We start from the raw sequence: 16,505 nt of genomic DNA on the forward strand, positions 1-16,505 counted from the left end.
TCCAGAGCCCGTAGGTAGATAATGTGGTGCATCATTTTCTAAACTAGAGGTAATCTTGTTATTTTCAATTGGTCAGGTTTCTAGTGAATTGCTATTTATTGTGAAGTTATACCTAAGGTTTTTCATGCAGATTTTGAACATTTACAGCCCATTATTTGATGCTGCATAGTTAGCTAGTATCACATTTGATGTATCTATTTGAGGATATATGTTGGAGGTAGAACACACAGAGTAGTTTATGACAAATTTTAAAGCATTCATTTAAACTGGGAAGCCTGGCATGTGTTTGTTTTATAATACAGACAGATGGGCATTTCCTCTTAAAGAAAGCAGTTACCATCTGTAATCTGAGAGGTCAAAGGGAAGCAATCACAAATCCCACATTAGTAACACAAAACTTAAAAGCGCCTGTTTAAATGAAACATGACCTCTGCAAGAGTTTAACACACTAAAGCACTGATGGCCTGGAACACCCTAATTCAGAGAACTCAACCCCTCATTCTTTGAAGATTTTGGTACCAGGCTCATTACCACTCTCTCCAAGGCTATTCACTACTCCAACATGACCAACAGTCCTTTGATAATTCTTTGTGAGATAAATACATTCAAACCCTTCCTGTCTTTCAATTCCTTGACCAGCTCCCTTCAAATGATCGTATGCCATCTGCTGTCTCAGCAACCCACTCTCATGATCATTCCCTACACCTTGACATTGCTGACAACTACAGCCCCACGTCTAATTTTCGTCTAATTTTAATTTCAAGGCTCCTCCTCTCCACTCCATCTCTTATCTTTTCAGGTCACTCTCTAGAGTACCAAAACTCCATTCTTCAACCTGATCAGAAACACCAGTCTATACACCCTACCATCTTTGCACTTTTCCCTACCCCTCTCATAGTCTTACCTCTTATCTGGCCTGAAATTATGATGCCTCCTTTCCTTCTACCCTCAGCCTCTTGGTCTATCACTCCCCATTTATACTTACCTGGCTGAATCTCTGTCCTGGTTAATCCCAAACCACCTACTCAGTGTTTGCACATAAGCAACAGAATATGGCTGGAGGAAAATGCACAACCATATTGACTGGTCTGACTGTAAGTTCATGACCACTCACACAGGCAGACCCTTAATAGTGCCTGAAAACCCTACTATGCTTCCCTAGTCAATTGTCTCTCCCACAGTCAGACTATTTCACCTTTCCTCCCCCTCCCAACCCCCCCCTTCAGTTATTGACTACATTAGCTAGAGGAGGCTAAGTAGACCCCAAAATGTTACAGCTCCAACTTAATAGAGAAATGTACCTCTTGCTCACATGATAATTGGCAGTGGGTGTTCCTGGTCAGTGGGCAGCTCTCCTTCTTCCAGGTACCTTCTTTCTTGTGGCTCTGTCACCCCCAGGGGCTGGTAGTCATCTGCATAATCCAGCTGGTGGAAAGGAAAAATGTATGGAGACACGCTGGCCTGGTAGTGGCAGACATCATTTCTGCTCACATTCCACTAGCAATAACTTAATACTTGACCATACTAACTAGAAGAAAAGCTGAGAAAAATACAGTCTGTGTGCCCAGGAACAAGGGGAGAAGAGCCTGTGACGGACAATTAGCAGTCTGCCAGAATGATCTTGCTTCTTAGTTCACAGAGAAAATAGAAGCAGTTAGAAAAGAATTTCTATCAAATCCATAAGCCTACCTACTTCCATATGTCCCATATATGTGGAGACTGGGGGATGGGAGGTGGGATTATATTTCTAGGCTGTCGTCCCCTATCACAAAGGAGCAATTTCCAAGCTTTTAATGGGAACATGGTCGGTCAGAGGATCATACCACCCAATTATAAAATTCAAGTATACCTTCTTTCCTCGTGCACTTTAACCTCTGTGGTATTATTGTCAATAAACACTTCTTCCTGCCCCTGCCTTTATGGAACTCCAATTTACCTTGCTTTGGTGATTCTGCATTATCCTGATTCCCCTCCTGCTTCCTCCTCCCTCTCTGCTGGTTTCCCTCATCTAGATTAGATCTCTTCTTTATTTGTTGGCTTCTCTTACCTAGGTCACAGTTTCTCAAACTGTAATGTGATACAAATCACTTGGGGTTCTTGTTAAGGATGCTGATTTAGCACGAGTTGGGGATGAGGGGGACTGAGATTGTACCTTTCCAACAAACCCCCTGGTCATGCCAGTACTGCTAGGCCATTGACCACACTTCAAGTAGCAAAGTTCTAGTGAAGATGTTCTCCAAGATTCTACCCTTTGTTTTCTTCTTTTCTCTCACAGTGATATCATTGATAGGCTGCTAACTTACCAACCTGTTTTCTAGTTCAACCCTCTTTCCTATATTTCAAAGCTTTTATTTCTAACTTCTTACTATCCACTTCTATCTGGCTGTCTCAACAATCTTTCAAACTCTTAAAGTGTCCAAATCTCAACTGATCTTTCAAAAAGCAGCTCCTACTTCTATCTCTATTTCTTCTACAATTACCTAAACTCAAAGCCTCCACTATCTTCAATTTTTCTCTTCCACCTTCATATATGTTCTCATGTTATCCCCTCTTGCTGTAAAACCAATTTATCAATCGCCAAATTCTGTGGATGCTGCTTCCACATCATCTTCTAACCAAGCTCTTTTAAATCCTTCCTGCCTTACCTTTAGTTCAGACTCATCATTACCTTTCACCTGGCCTATTGCAGGTCTATTTGGCAGTTTTCCCACCTCTGATTTCTGTATCCATTCACAGAGATGTCAAAGAAAAGGAAGGCTTGTAAACCACGAAAACTCAAAGTACTGTATTAAATACAAAATTCTCCCACTTGGCATAGGGCCCCATTCCTGTTTGTCTGTGCCACTTCTCAACATGTCCTGGAGTTTAACCATTTGCTTTTTCCTGACCATGACTTTCATTATCAGTCTTCATTTATGTTCTCATGCTATCCTTCTTGCTGTGAAACCATTCCCATCTCCTCCATGGCCAATCCCAAATGCCTCCTCCATGCTGCCTTTTCTTTCCTGATATCCCACACAATTAGTTTTTTTTTTTTTTTAATCTTCAGTACCCTTCGTGTTTTTCATAAGGCACTTATCACGGTTTGTCTTTTATTGTAACTTTTATCTTTATTTCTTCGTCTCTGAAGGCAAGAATAACATCTTTAGCCTCCCTAACTCTGCAGATGTTACCTATGGGAGTGTATGTGTCTACTGTTCGTTAAATCAAAGTGATTTAGGGAGATTTTGTGATCGATGGTAAGCAGTACAGAATTTGAAGTCAGTACAGCAGGGTTCCGGCTCTGACTTTTATTAACTGTGAGGCTTTGGGTGAGTTACTTGGCTTGTAAAATGAGAATCCTACCTGATGGAGCACCAAGAGACAGAGAACGCTAAAGTGCTGTGTAACTCTACTGAAAACTGAGCAACGTTGGTTATTTTCCTCACGGGAGAGCAGATGCAGTCTTGTTACTGAAATCTTGATTTGCAGAACCATCCCCGCTTCACTAACGGGACGTGAAACCCGGTCCACCAGGTCCCACGACCCTCTTCCACTCCAAGGCCCCCAGATTGCTCTCCGCGACGCAGGTGAAACTGCCCAACTGCGGGGAGTGGCCTGGAGCCCTATTCCCTCGGGAGGCCTCCCTCCTTCCAAACGCCCAGGGAAAGCCCTTCTCTTCCCGGTAACCCCGAGGACCGCGGCGCCGCCGCCTACGCGAGCCGTTTGGACCCTGCCCGGCCCCCGTAGCTCCCCTTCTCCAGCAGGTGGTTCTGGTTCTCTCCCCCAACTCTGGGCGCTCACGTCACCGGCGAACCTCTACCCACGCGCCAGCGCCGCAACCAACCGAGAAAATAAACAAACCCCCGCGCGCGGCGGCGGGCGCGCCTGGCCCCGCCCCCGCTCCGCCTCGCGGCTCTCACGCCGCCCCCTCCGCCGGGACTTCCCTCCCGCCCTCGGCTCGCAACCGCGCTCTCCCCGCCCCTCACCGCAGCCTGCAGCCGCGCTCTTCTCCGCGGGCCGCCCAGCCCGCCTAGCCCGGCGCTCGCTCGCGGGGCCCGGTAGTGCCCGGCGCCCGCTCGCGGGGCCGCCGCTCGACTCCCGCCCGGCGCGAGTTCGCCCCCGCCCCTGCCCCTTGACCCAGCCTAGTCCCAACGCCCAGTGCGGCCGCCCCAGGAGCCGCGGGAGCGGCGGCGGGGGGGAGGAGGGAGAGGAGGACCGAGCCGGCGGCCGGGGAGGCCGGGTGAGTACGCGGAGGGCGGGCCCGCCTCACGGGGGACGGCTCCGGCGCCCCTGAGGCGGTGGTGGCGTCTCGGCCGCGCCGCTCCGTGCGCCTCGGGCTCGGCGCTTGGGGACTCGGCCTGAGGCGACGGGCCCCGCTGGTCGGAGCCGCTGGGCAGAGGGCGCGGGGAGGGCCGCTCCTCGGGAAGGGCCGCGGCCCCGCGGCTCGGCGCGGAGAGGGACCCGCGCCTCCTCAGGCCCCGGCGCCCGGGCCGTGGCTGCGCCTCCCCAGACTCCGCGAGGCCCGGGCCCGGGGGCTACCGTGGTGGCGGGGCCGCCGGGTGACAGGTGCCGTCGCCCCCTCCCCGCTGCGGGCATCGCGCTGCCTCGTCGAGCCGGGCGCTCGGAAATTTCTGGAGCCACGACCGGACTCGCTGTTTTCTTCCTTTCAGGTTTGGAAGCCGCATCTCTGCCCGAGTTAGGTCTCGCCCAGCCCTGTTTCTTTCTCCGTGTACTTTGTGCGAATAAGTTTTGGAGCCTCGGCTGACAGCCTCTGGGTGAAATTTGGCTTTCGTTCATGAATGAGGTATAGTGTATTACTTTTTGAATAAAGTGCTCCTTCTCCTCCTCCCCGCTAGCTGTTGAAAAGTAAATGAGAAGGGTTTTGAATTTTGTTTCTTGCCGTTTTTCTTTGGAACAGCCGTCAAAGAATTTTTGTCAGATCTCTAGCCTTTGGGGGGTTTAGTAGATGTTGAACAGTAATGACAAAAATGGCTTGTTCAATTGTCTTTTCTCTCAGCTTCTTTGATTTTTCACTCTTAGTCAGATTTTACGATTGAGTGGGTGCTACGGCTTTCATTAGAAGCACTAATTAAAGATCATCTTTCTTTTACTCAAAAGCCAGTGACATTTTTTCTACATCATTCACTGTTGTCTGTTTCTTTATGTAGTAACGGTGCTTGTGATTGTAACCTGAATCATCAGTTTAACATATTTGACTTGCAGCAATAGGAATGTTGGAAAAACTTTATGGGAAATTGAAATATTAAAAAATACTTAATCTGTGGAAATACAGATTTTATTTCTCAACAGGTTTGTAACCGTCGTTGATATTAATCATATATCCTAATTAATGGGAGATATTCTTTTTTTTTTTAAGTTTACTTTACTTTTTAAGTAATCTCTACACCCAACGGGTGGCTCAAACTCCTAACTCTGAGATCAAGAGTTGTGTGCTCTACGACTGAGCCAGCCAGGCGCCCCTAATTAATGGGAGGTATTCTTAATTGTTATAAGTGGTTATAACAGACTTATCTATAAGGTACCAATTTAGTGACTTCACTGTGTGGACTAAGAGCAAGAAACTGGAAGTTGACCAAAAGCATATTGGAGCAAATGAAAATACACTTAGTACTTGCTTGTACTTTTTGCTAAAATTAGGCACAGATTGGATTAGGGAAGCAGTACTTAACTATGAAGAAAAAGTGGAATTTAGGACATACCCATTAAATTTACGTGGCTTGTTTGTAGTAAGTGTGTTGGGAGCAAGGTTTTGGTATGTACTTGGCAAGTGTTGGTTGTGAACTTTATAAGAAGCCAAAGTGAAAGATTGCTTAGTTGTGTTGCATTGAGGAACAGAACATGAAATAATACGTTAAAATTTTTTTCACCAGGTACTGAATCACTGATACTCAGTGCCATTTCATTTTATGCTCGCTCTGTTTTTTTTATTTTATTTTTTATTTTTTTTTAAGTTTATTTTGAGAGCAAGAGCACAAGTGAGGGAGGGGCAGAGAGAGAGAGAAACAGAGAAAGAGAGAGAGAGAGAGGGAGAGAGAATCCCAAGCAAGCTCCGTGCTGTGAGTGGGGAGCTCAACAAAGGATTCAATCCCACGAACCCATGAAGGGGTTCAAATCATGACCTGAGCCAAAATTAAGAGGCGGTAGCTCAGCTGGCTGAACCACCCAGGCTCCTCTCAATCTGTTTTCCTAAATCTAAGTTATATTTCAAGGAGGCCACTACCTTGTATTAATTTCTTTTTTTGATTAGGCTAAACTGATTGATAGTGTTAATGGAAGATAATTATCATTTTATTAAAGAAATATATTTGGTTGTTGATTGAGGATTTTATACAGGTGTCAATTCTGTATTGCCCTAATTGTGGTTTCCAGGACTGAGATAGGGCTACTGCTACCATTTTTCTTGACCCCTACAGAGCTCACAGTCTAGAGGAATGAGGTCATAGTGGCAGTAGTCCTCAGAACTTTGGTGGAAGAGTCAGAGTACTAACCATTAATCCTGCTGTTTACAGTTTAGGTTATTCATTTTTAGAAAGAGTTTATTTAATTAAGTACCTGGTATATCCTAATTCTTTTTAATCAACACTTTAACCAGTATGTTTCTTTTTTTTTTTAATTTTATTTTTTTTTAATTTATATATGAAATTTATTGTCAAATTGGTTTCCATACAACACCCAGTGCTCAACCAGTATGTTTCTTAAATATGTTTCCTGAACAAAATCGGTTGCGATGATCACTTACTAGAATGGCATTTCTAATGAAACAAATTTGAACTGCTAATAATCATTGTTCGTTCACATTTGCATTATGGGAATGGGGGGTTATCTATAGTGCACTTTGCATTTTCTTTTGCTGTGCATTCTTCTTGAAGACACATATTGCATAGAGAGCTGTGTACTTGGGGAACATAAATATTTTTTTAAATTCAGTGAAATTATCTTTTGTGTGTCCGGTCCTGTGGTTTTGTTAGGGATTGACTTTCAGAATGTTGACATCATGATTGTAGGTGGCTAGGCACAAGGGTTAACAGATAATTTTAATGGAATCCATTCAATAGAGTAAATATAAACATACAGAAATATTACAGAGGGAATGATTAATTTGAGGCAGGTCAGAGAAAGCTTCATAGAGATGCTGGCCCCTGAGTAGGATTTTGAAGGATGAATAGAAGGTGTTTTTTTTTTTATTGTTTATTATTATTTTTGAGAGAGAGAGAGAGAGAGAGAGAGAGCGCGCGCACAAGTGGAGGTGCAGAGAGAGACAGAGGTACAGAATCCAGAGAGAGAGAGAGAGAGAGAGAGCGCACAAGTGGGGGAGGTGCAGAGAGAGACAGAGGTACAGAATCCAAAACAGGCTCCAGGCTTTGAACTGTCAGCACAGCCCGATGTGGAGCTCAAACCCACAAACTGTGAGATCGTGACCTGAGCCAAAGTCAGATGCTCAACCGACTGAGCCACCCAGGCACTCCCAAGAATGAATAGAAGTTGTAAGTGGAAGAGAGGGAGGGCATTTTAGGTGAAGGGAACAGAAAAAAGATATAAACAAGTAAAACTAAAAGTGTGTTCAGGAAATTTTTAAGTAGTTTATTTTGTTGTAGCATCGGAGGAAGGACAGTTGCTATAGAAAGCCCTAATGTATGCTATAATATTTAATAAGTCAAATAATTGGCCTTTTGAATATTGAGTATTTTTTAAATGGAGATTTCACTATAATTTGATATTGCTGTCATCTCAAGTATAGAGCAATTAATAGTTTTTACTAATGGTAGTCTTTGAGAAATTATAGAATATTGCACTTATATGTTACAAGCTGCCTGTATATTTACATTTGTGAACTTATTTGTGTTCTTGTGCATTTTCACCTGAAACATTTGTTTTTAAATTGTTTTTGGGGGCGCCTGGGTGGCTCAGTCAGTTAAGCGACTGACTTTGACTGAGGTCATGATCTCACGGCTTGTGGGTTCAAGTCCTGCTTCAGGCTCTGTGCTGACACCTCAGAGCCTGGAGCCTGCTTCAGATTCTGTGTCTCCCTCTCTTTCTGCCCCTCCCCTGCTCACGCTCTGTCTCTCTCAAAAATAAATAAACATTAAAAAAATTTTTAAATTGTTTTGTGAATTTTCTTTTGTCTTCCTTCAGCTACCTAAGTTAGCATATGTTATTTTTATTTTTTTGTTGAGGTAAAATTGGTATATAACACGTTAGTTTCACGTGTACAGCATAATTTATGTTTGCATATACTATAAAGTGATCGTCATAATAAGTGTAGTTACCTACTATCTGCCACCATACAGTTAACCCCTTTCATTCTTTTTCACCTATCCCCTAAACCCCTTCCCCTCTGATAACCACCAATCTCTTCTCTGTATCTATGAGTTTTATTTGTTCTTTTGCTTTTTAGATTTCACATATAAATGAAATCAGATGGTATTTGTCTTTCTCTGATTTATTTCACTTAGTATAATACTCTCAAGGTCTATCCATGTTGTCACAAATGGCAAGATTTCCTTTTATGTGACTGAATAGTAAGTGTGGTATATAAACCACATTTTCTTTATCCATTCAAACATCACTGGACACTTAGGTTGTTTACATATCTTGGCAGTTATAATATACTTACTAGTCGAATTGCTGCAACATATGGCAGTTCAATTTTTAATTTTTTGAAGAATCACCATACTGTTTTTTCATAGCGGCTATATCAATTTACATTCTCAACAACAGTGCACAAAGCTTCCCTTTTCTCCAGAACTTTCCAACACTTGTTATTTCTTGTCTTCTTCTTTTTTTTAACGTCTTATTTTTGAGAGGGAGAATATGAGAGGGGGATGGACCGAGAGAGAAGGGGACCGAGAACCAAAGCTGGCTCTGTGTTGAGAGCTGAGAGCAGAGAGCCCGATGCAGGGCTCAAACTCAAACCCTGAAATCATGACCTGAGCCAAAGTTGGACACTTAATTTACAGAGCCACCGAGGCACGTCTCTTGTCTTTTTTGATAATGGGCATTCTGACAGGTGTGAGATGACATCTCATTGTGGTTTTGATTTACATTTCCTTGATGATTAGCAACGTTGAGCATCTTTTCATGTGCCCATTGGCCATCCTTCTGACTTCTTTGGAAAAGTGTCATCCAGATCCTCTGCCCATTTTTAAATTGGATTTTGTTGTTGTTGTTGTTACTGAGTTGTATGAGTTCTTTATATATTTTGAATAGTAGCTCCTTATCAGATATCTTCTTCCATTCAGTAGGTTGCCTTTTTTGTTTTGATAATGGTTCCTTTGCTGTGCAAATATCTTCTTCCATTCAGTAGGTTGCTTTTTTTGTTTTGATAATGGTTTCCTTTGCTGTGCAAAAGCTTTTTGTAATCCCATTTGTTTGTTTTTGCTTTTGTTGCCATTGCCTTTGGAGTCGGATCCAAAACAAATACTGCCACGGGTAATGTCCAGGAGTTTACCACCCATGTTTTCTTACAGGAGTTTTATGGTTTCTGGTCTCACATTTAGGTCTTTCTAAATGTGAGTTAATATTTTGAGTTAGTATTTTGTATGGTATAAGATAGTAATCCATATAAGATAGTGGTTCTGTTTCATTCTGTTGCATGTGGCTGTCCAGTTTACCCAGTACCATTTATTGAAGAGACTCTCCTTTGCTTATTGTGTATTTCCTCCTTTGTGTAAATTAACCATGTTTGTGTGGGTTTTCTGGGCTCTATTCTGTTGGTCTGTGTGTCTGTTTTTATGCCAGTACTATACTGTTTTGATTACTGTAGCTTTGTAATATAGTTTGAAATCAGAAGCATGATATCTCTAGCTTTGTTCAAGATTGCTTTGGCTATTTGGGATCTCTTGTGGTTCCATACAAATTTTAGAGTTATTTGTTCTAGTTCTGTGAAAAATGCCATTGTAGTTTTGATATGGATTGCATTCAATCTGTAGATTGCTTTGGTAATATGAACATTTTAACAATATTAATTTTTCTAGTCCACGAGCACAAAATATCCATTTATTTGGGTCTTCCTCAATTTCTTTCATCAGTGTGTTACAGGTTTTAGTGTACAGGTCTTTCAGCTGCTTGGTTAAATTTATTCTTTTTGATGTAGTTGTAGAGGGGATTGTTAATTTGTCTTTCTGATAGCCTTTTTGTTTGTTTAAAGATTTCATTTTTAAGTGATCTCTACATTCAACATGGGGCTCAAACCTACAATCCTGAGGTCAAGAATCACATGCTCTCTGGGGCGCCTGGGTGGCTCAGTCAGGCGACTAACTAATGCTCAGGTCATGATCTCGCAGTTTGTGAATTCAAGCCCCACGTAGGGCTCTATGCTGACAGCTCAGAGCCTGGAGCTTGCTCTGTCTTCTTCTGTCTCTCTCCCCTTCCCCACTCACGCTCGTGCTCTCTCTCTCTCTCTCTCTCTCTCTCTCTCTCTCTCAAAAATGTGAATAAACATTAAAAAAATATTTTTTTTTAAATTTTTTTTTTTTCAACGTTTATTTATTTTTGGGACAGAGAGAGACAGAGCATGAACGGGGGAGGGGCAGAGAGAGGGAGACACAGAATCGGAAACAGGCTCCAGGCTCTGAGCCATCAGCCCAGAGCCCGACGCGGGGCTCGAACTCACGGACCGCGAGATCGTGACCTGGCTGAAGTCGGACGCTTAACCGACTGCGCCACCCAGGCGCCCCTAAAAAATTTTTTTTAAATAAATAAAGAGTCAAACGCTCTGAGCCAGCCAGGCACCCTGCTTTTAAGTTATTTTTAAAAGGAGACTCAAAGGGAAGAGGGGAAATATACAAAATAATCATTAAATTTCTGGACTAACAACGTGATTTGTATAGTATTTTAGTAATAGATAAATGGCTGTTTAATTTCCAGCACTAGCCACCACATTCATAGACTGACCAACGTTGGCAGCTTACAGGATGTCTGGCGTGTGTTTTTTTGCCTTGTGTATCTTAATTATGTCCATGTCACTTAAGGGTATATAAACATCTGGACATTTGAGTATTTGGAGTTTAAAGACCATATGAGACAGAAAGAAAAGGGAAATAGTAGGGGGGGAGAAGAGCTCTATTTGAACCTGTTTATCCTAATATCTCTTAGCTGTGACTATAGATGGAGATGTAGAAGTTTAGGACACAAGACTGAAAGAATAGTGTTCTGAAGGCATAGTAACTGTAGCCATTCCCTGAACTAGTGTATTTATTTTTATTTTTTATTTTTTTTAATGTTTATTTTTTGAGAGAATGAGAGAGAGACAGAGACAGAGCATGAGCACGGGAGGAGCAGAGAGAGCGCGAGACACAGAATCTGAAGCAGGCTCCAGGCTCTAAGCTGTCAGCACAGAGCCTGACGTGTGGCTCAAACCCATGAACTGTGAGATCATGACCTGAGCTGAAGTTGGATGCTTAACCGACTGAGCCACCCAGGTGCCCCTGAATTAGTGTCTTTAAAATGCCTGATATTTTCATGGTCTGCCTGTTTCTCCCCTTTTCTCTTCAAGGTTTACCAAAAAAAAAAAAAAAGGTTTCAAATGAATCCCTGGATTGTATAACCTGACTATCTTTTTGTAACTTCTGAAAAGTTTGTTAATGCAGGTAATGTTCTAAAAGTGTGTAGTCTTTGACAGCTGCCGTCTGTCATTTGTCTTCTTCATCACTAACATGAAGACCAGGGGCATCTCAATGTCAATCTGACCTGTAGTTGGCCCTTTTTAAGTTTTGATACAGGGCAGGAAAAAAATCAATATTGCAGTGATTACCTTACATTTACCCTTTTGAATTTAGGTGTAGATGACCATTTTCCCTTTTCAAAATGAATTTTTTTCTTATAGAAGAAATATGGTCATTATAGAATATTTAGGGAAATAGTGAAAACTGTAGAAAAGACAGTAAACATATTGAGTAATCCCATGGATTTCCTTGTTTTTGGTATGTATGGAAATAATATTCATATTTACAAATTGGGGATTGTTTTTATATTTTTATTTCCTTCTTTCATTTAAAATTTACATTTCCTTTCTCCTCCACTTCTGAAGTACTAGTGTACCCTTTGACATGGTGCATAGATTTCTTTCATGGCTATTGAGGTAGACGATGTGTTAGCTCTTACCTTTTTTTTTTTTAAATGTTTATTTATTTTTGAGAGAGAGAGAGATGGGGAGGGCAGAGAGAGAGACAGACAGACAGACACAGAATCCAAAGCAGGCTCCAGGCTCCAGGCTCTGAGCTGTTTGCACAGAGCCCGTCGTGGGGCTCGAACTCATGAATCGAGATCATGACCTAAGCTGAAGTCGGTTGGACGCTTAACCAACTGAGCCACCCAGGAGCCCAATTTTTTTAAGTACAACGTGTAGCACAGATGATCCAGCCCTTCCAGTTGTTTCATTTCCCTACCCCCTATTCTGTTCTCCTGTTTTACATCCCTGCCTCTGACCAAACAAGGAAACATTATCCATGAACATTTCTCTTTCCAGCTATCCATTCTTTTTTTTTTTTTTAATTTTTTTTTCAACGTTTATTTATTTTTGGGACAGAGAGAGACAGAGCATGAATGGGGGAGGGGCAGAGAGAGAGGGAGACACAGAATCGGAAACAGGCTCCAGGCTCTGAGCCATCAGCCCAGAGCCCGACGCGGGGCTCGAACTCATGGAGCACGAGATCGTGACCTGGCTGAAGTCGGACGCTTAACCGACTGCGCCACCCAGGCGCCCCCCAGCTATCCATTCTTAAGTTAAAAAAAGTATTTTAACACATGGTTGCTGAAGTGTAGCATAGGTAGCTGCCTCCTCAGAAAAACATTTTTTGTCTTTTCACTGTTTTTCAATTAACACTATTCTAATGCTTTCTTTTCACTTTGTCGTTCTTTTATTATTTCTTTACATTCATTCAGGAATTGTTTATTGTTTGTCTGCTGTGTTTAAGACGTAGTCCTTACTGTGATTCTTGGGTTTCAGGTAGATGGGTGTTTCCCTTCTGCCATTTGTTAGGCATAATCTTCAGGTGTTTGACTGTCTTCAGTGGTTGACTGCTTGACCACTACTTCTCAGTGCCTAAATCCTTTTTCCTTTCATGAATTAAAGCCTTAGCTTTGAGAAGGGCTGGATGTTAAGTTTCATAACACTTTCTGCAATGGAGTCAGACAAGCTTAGCCAAATTTTTAAATAGCTTGTGCCAGTTCTGTGCCTTTTAGGACCTGGAGACATAACTTTAGTTAAAAATCATAGTAAGAACACCAGTAGATGTTTGTATTTGAGTGCTTCTGCTGTACTGGCTACTGTTCTAAGCTCTTCACATATATTATTTAACCTTTACAACAACCCAGTGAGCTATGCACTCTTGTCCCTATTTCACAGAGGAAGCAGGTGGATTGCTCAGGAGCTCTAAGCAAGCAGCAAGTTGACCAGGTTTGACTAGGCCTTCTTGCTCCAGGTCAGCACTCATAAGGTAGCGCTTTCCTGCCCTCTGACTTCTGCAGTACAAACATAAAAGACCAGAGCATCTCATTGTCCCCAAACTGGGAGGAGATCTACAGCGTCTTTAAAGAGCTGGGTGGAAAAAGGTGTTACATTTTCTTTATAGTATTTGATTAGGGTAAGTAAGACAAAATATAAAGTATTAGGAAAGATATTAAATGTTGTATTTGTATAAAACTTCAGAATCTTTTCAGGGTTTCTAATGAGAAAATTGTGCTTGCTTCTATGAACATAAGTTTTTAAACAGGTTTATCCATGAAATAAGAATATACAAGTGGGTGTTATATGTAAGTGATGAATCACTAAATTCTACACTTGAAACCAATTTTACCATATATATTAACTAATTAGAATTTAAATAAAAACCTGAAATCAGAAAAAATATACTATTCCTGACCCAGACTTTTAGATGATGTTTTCTTCAAATTGAGTTCTCATTGAAATTTTGTTTAGCTGAGTAGGTAATTAAAACAAAACAAAACAAAACATTTTTGTTGTATAACTGTTCAATAATTTGTAACAATTGAAAATATTTTTAGAGAATTTAAAAGCATTTCTCTGAAAATGTAATAAAGAATTTTTTTTGTGATAAAATGAAAGGAGTTCAATAAGACTTTGTAACTACAAGTGTTTAAAATGACAAAACTCTTTTTGTCATTTTAAATGACAAAAATGAAAAAGCAAATGCTTTTTCAGAAAGCATGTGCATTGTTTGAGCAGTCACCTTGCAGCTAGATTTATGCCATTAAAAAGGCATATCACCGGCAAGTGGGAGGAAGTACCTGCCACTTGTGAACATAGAGCTTTCAGGCCATTACTTGGAACCTTGCTCACTAGGAGATTCTGTGCTCTGCCCCTCCTCACAGCAGCCGCTGCTCCCTGTACTGCACGGCTTGCATTTGGGGCACCTAGAATACAGACTCTTCCAACAGTTCCTTGGACCTGCCTACTCTGATGGGCACCGGTGCCTTCTACACTTGTCTGGGGAAGTAGATTTCCAGGGGGTCCTGCACTGCCCTCTTCACAGTTGACAAATAACTGCAGAGCAGCATGTGCAGGCGCTGTCCTCTGGGGAGCACCACACGAGGCTGCCTGCATCTGATGGTGATGGGCCCAGCATCTCTGAATTCTCCAGGGTTTTCTTAGGTGCCCCAAGGACTGAGGGAAACAATATTTGAGGATACGTTGGTCAGAAAGCTCTGCCCTATGCCACAGAAAGAAAATATCTGTGAGCTTTGTGGAGATGTTTTATTTTTTTAAAAATATTTTCTAAGGTTATTAATTTTGAGAGAGAGAGAGCGTAAGAGGGGGAAGAGCAGAGAGCAAGGGAGAGAGAGAATCCTAAGCAGGTTCACACTGTAAGCACACAACCTGATGCAGGGCTCGAACCCACAACTGTGAGATCATGACCTGAGTCAAAATCGAGTCAGACGCTTAACCAACTGAGCCACCCAGGTGCCCCAAGATGTTTTAGATAGACAATTGTGAACATTTAGCTCATGTAGAACAATCTAAATGTGAAATTCATGGTTTTGATATTAGTCCTAGAATGGAAAATAAATTTATTTGTGCAAGAAATCAGTCACGATAAGGCCAGATTATGCTGTAATAACAACCTGAAAATTTCAGCAGCCTAAAACAGCAAAGTTGCTTTCCTGCTTAAGCTACATATCCATTACAGGTTAATAAGGAGATTTTATTCATTGTAATTTCAGACTCCATCAGACTTGACTGATGGAGACTCCAGCTCAGCATATATTTCCACAATCACAGAAATAGGAACCACATTCTGGCTTTTAAAGCTTTTTAAAGCTTATATTTCACTGGCCAAAGTAAATGACATGGTCATGCCTCCCATTCAGTAGGAGAGTGGTATGTAATTCTCCTTCAGGGAGGGGCAGTAAGTATTTGTGAATGGCTGACACATGCAATTTATAGTCCCAGGAGTTAACATTAAATGTGGCAATAGTTGTTGAAAAACTGTACAGGATCTTTGTACCTAAAGTGCTCAAAGCAACTAAAACTTAAAGGATTTGGGGTGTCTGGGTGGCTCAGTCGGTTAAGCGTCTGACTTTGGCTCAGGTCATGATCTCACGGTTCCTGAGTTCATGCCCTCCATAGGGCTTTCTGCTGTCAGTGTGGAGTACACTTCAGATCCCTTGTCCCCCTCTCTCTCTCTGCCTCTCCCCAGCACCTGCTCTCTCTCTCTCTCTCTCTCTCTCTCTTTCAAAAATAAACAAGCTTTTTTTTAAAAAAGGATTTTAACGTGGCATGTTAAAGTTGAAGCAGTATTAATGCTTTCCATAGTGTTTTTGAGTCTTGAACTTCTTTTTCATTTTGTAATATAGTATATTCTCCCATGTAGTAACTTAATTCTCATGCTTACAGCAAAGATTAAGTCTAATAATATGTCGTAATTGGGGCGCCTGGGTAGCTCAGTCGGTTAAGCATCCGACTTAGGCTCAGGTCATGATCTCGCAGTTTGTGAGTTCGAGCCCCGCATCGGGCTCTGTGCTGACAGCTCAGAGCCTGCAGCCTGCTTCAGATTCTTTGTCTCCCCTTCTCTCTGCCCCTCCCATGCTCATGCTCTGTCTCTGTTTCTCAATAACAAATAAATGTTAAAAAAATATAAAAATATGTCATAATTTATCAGTGTGATGCCATCTGTATATGTCATGGTATTCAATCTTAATTTGCATATTTTTGGGTATAGGAGCAATAAGTATTAGCATGGTTTTATAATAAAAATACTCTGATTTAGTAGCTACTAGGTAGCATCTTCAAATATCAGCTCTTTTTTTTTTTTTTTTAATTTTTGTGCATTGTTTCACAAAAAAATTGAAAGCTTTCCAAATAATTTTCCGGATTCTTAGGTTAAGATGGACGTTTGAATGCATGCTTCTCATTTTCGTTCCCTCATGAAAACATATAAACTATAGTGTGTGGTTAGCTTTCAAAATGGACCTCAGTGATTCTCACTTCTAGTATTTGTACTTTTGCATAGTCCTCTACCATACTGAATAGGGGGGAACCTGTG

General features: G+C 41.8%; 1 protein-coding gene across 2 annotated transcripts in view; it reads left to right on the top strand.

The window, feature by feature from the left end:
• The first annotated feature begins 4,663 nt into the window (after positions 1-4,663).
• The window catches only part of GKAP1 (G kinase anchoring protein 1), an 86,091-nt gene continuing 74,249 nt past the window's right edge, over positions 4,664-16,505 (top strand). The window contains exon 1 of one of the 2 annotated variants that reach the window (XM_040450306.1): positions 4,664-4,786. The gene's annotated coding sequence lies outside the window, so the exon portion shown is untranslated. The remainder of the gene's footprint in view (positions 4,787-16,505) is intronic. The other variant, XM_040450305.1, reaches the window with a different exon arrangement.

Source organism: Herpailurus yagouaroundi, unplaced genomic scaffold, assembly GCF_014898765.1.
Source record: "Herpailurus yagouaroundi ecotype Mexico unplaced genomic scaffold, PumYag 201, whole genome shotgun sequence".
Lineage (NCBI taxonomy): Eukaryota > Metazoa > Chordata > Mammalia > Carnivora > Felidae > Herpailurus > Herpailurus yagouaroundi.